The sequence below is a fragment of the Myotis myotis genome, unplaced genomic scaffold (assembly GCF_014108235.1).
Source record: "Myotis myotis isolate mMyoMyo1 unplaced genomic scaffold, mMyoMyo1.p scaffold_m19_p_5, whole genome shotgun sequence".
Classification (NCBI taxonomy): Eukaryota; Metazoa; Chordata; class Mammalia; order Chiroptera; family Vespertilionidae; genus Myotis; species Myotis myotis.
In genome coordinates, this window is record NW_023416357.1 from 101,106,895 (window position 1) to 101,109,539 (window position 2,645).

Sequence of the window (2,645 nt, forward strand, 5' to 3'; positions counted from 1 at the left end):
AATTTTGCAAGCTGATCATTAGGTATTATGTCTACCTCTTGTTTCCTTGCCCCATAAATTCCAGTTTGGGAGAAAGTTCCGCATGTATTGGTATGAAACGTATACTGTATCCTGTAAAACAACCCTCTAGCCCAGGGGTGGGCAAACTTTTTGACTCGAGGGCCACAATGGGTTCTTAAACTGGACCGGAGGGCCGGCACAAAAGCATGGATGGAGTGTTTGTGTGAACTAATATAAATTCAAAGTAAACATCATTACATAAAAGGGTACGGTCTTTTTTTTTTTTAGTTTTATTCATTTCAAACGGGCTGGATGCAGCCTGCGGGCCGTAGTTTGCCCACGGCAGCCTAGCCTCACAGGGTAACTCAACTGGTGCCAAAACTGAGTCTGTAAAGATCATTTCTCTATTCCACAGGGTCAACTGCTCCTTGGGGATGGTGTACAAGTAAATGCCAATGAGCCCATGGGCCCCAGCCTTATTCCTTATATAGTTACTCTATTGTCAAGTAACAAATTATCCCAAAACTTAGCTACTTAAAACAATAAACATGCATCTCACAGTGTCTGTGGGTCAGGAATCTGGTCATGGCTTAGCCGACTGGTTTTGGATCAGGGCTACTCATGAGAGAGCACTTGAGCTGTCAGCAAGGCCTCAGTCGTCTGCATGCTTGACTGTTGCTGGAGGACCGGCTCCCAAGATGGCTTGTTCATAGGGCTATTGGAAGCCTCTGTTCCTCACACGGGCTTCTCCATAGAGCAAACTTGATCTGTCCTTGCAGCAGGGTAGCTGGTTTCCCCAGAGCAAGTGATTCAAGAGAGCAAGATGGAGACCATATCCTTTACAACTAAGATCCAGAAGTCACACGCCACCATTTCCACAACATCCTATTGCTTAGACACTACTATGGACTGACTGTATTCCCACAAAATTCATATGTTGAAATCCTAACCCTAAAAGTAATGGAATGAGGAGGTGGGGCCTTTGAGGGGTGACTAGGTCATGAGGGCAGAGCCATCACCAATGGGTCTAGTGCAGAAGAGGCCTGAGAAAGCTCCCTTGTCCCTTGTGCCCTGTGAGGTTACACTGGAAAACCACCTATTAACCAGAAGTGAGCTCTCACCAGACACCAAATGTGCCAGCATCTTGATTTTAAACTTGGCAGCCTCCAGAACTATAGAATATAAATGTCTGTTGTTTATAAATTTCTGTTGTCTGTGGTATTTTGTTAGTGCAGCCTCAATGGATTAAGACACAAAGTCAGCCCAATTCAAAATGAGAAGGGATTGCTCAAGACTATGATCATTGAGGGCCATCTTAGCAACTGGCTATATCTCTTTTATTATAAAGTGGGTTTCTTGGTTAGAAATGTTTGTGGAGGGGCATCTTTAATACTCTCAACAACAGTCCTATATAATAAAAGTCTAATATGCAAATTGTTTCCTTGACTGGGAGCTTGACCAGGGGGTGGGGCCAGCCGGCCAACCACCTGTGGTCTCCTCCCCCTGGCCAGCCCAGCCTGCCCGCCCGATTGGGGCAGACCAGCAGAACCCCACCCGTGCACAAATTTGTGCACTGGGCCTCTAGTAATAAAATAAACAAATAAATAAATTACATTTGTAGGATGCCAAGTTGATGAATAGACCCATTCATCCCTAATAGACATTCTGTCAGTCTTGCAACCTCAGGTTGATTAAGCACCCTTCAGGTACATTCATTTCCCTTCCCGAGTGTTTCTGAATGCTCTCAGATACCAATCCTCATCCGAGGTTTTCTACCTATATCATCCCACATGGCATTCATTATACATCATCTTGATTAAGTGGTAAGTGGTGCCTGCGATGTCATAAACATCCTGAATCTGACTCACGAAGCTCAAACCTTCACATGCCTTTAGGTCTGCAGAACCAAATACACAAACCAGCATTGCCTCCTAGACCAGAAATCTTGGGAAGCTTAAAGCAGCTATTTTCAACCATTAACGTGCACAGAAATCACCTGGGGATGTTGTTAAAGAGAAGATCCGGGCTTAGGAAGTCTGGGATGGAGCCTGAGATAATGCATTTGCAACAGTCACCCAGGCAATGCCTGGTCCTCAGATCACACTGACTCCGAGCCCCCTACGTACCTGTACACGCTGCTGGCTCACAGCCGACCTCGCCTTTTGAAAGGATATCAGGTCCGAGGTCAGCCCTGGCCCCCAGCAGTCCCAGCCTGTGGAAGTAGGACTTGGAAATCCTAACACCTCCCTAACCGGGAAGGGGAGACAGCTGGGATTGGAGGCCTAGAGGAAGGGAGCTGGTGGAATGTGGAAGACTCACAGGACGCGCCAGTTGTCCAGGTTTGGCGGGCACCAACCCCAGCGTGCCTCTTTATGCTACTTCAGGTAAGAGTCTCAGGCACTTCCTGCACAGCAGAACCTCCCCGAGAGGGGAAGGGGGAGAGGGAAAGAGGGAGGAGGGAGACACAGGGAGAGAGGGGAGGAGAGGGAGAGGGAAGGAGACGGCTCTGAGCTGATGCCCCGCCACCTCCTGTGTAATTGGGCAGGAGCAGGCGGGAAGGAGATGACGGTCCGCTTTTATTGGATAATTAAAGGAAGATCGCAAGGGGCGGGGCAAGGAGCCAGGAGCCGCAGCCTCCGATTGGT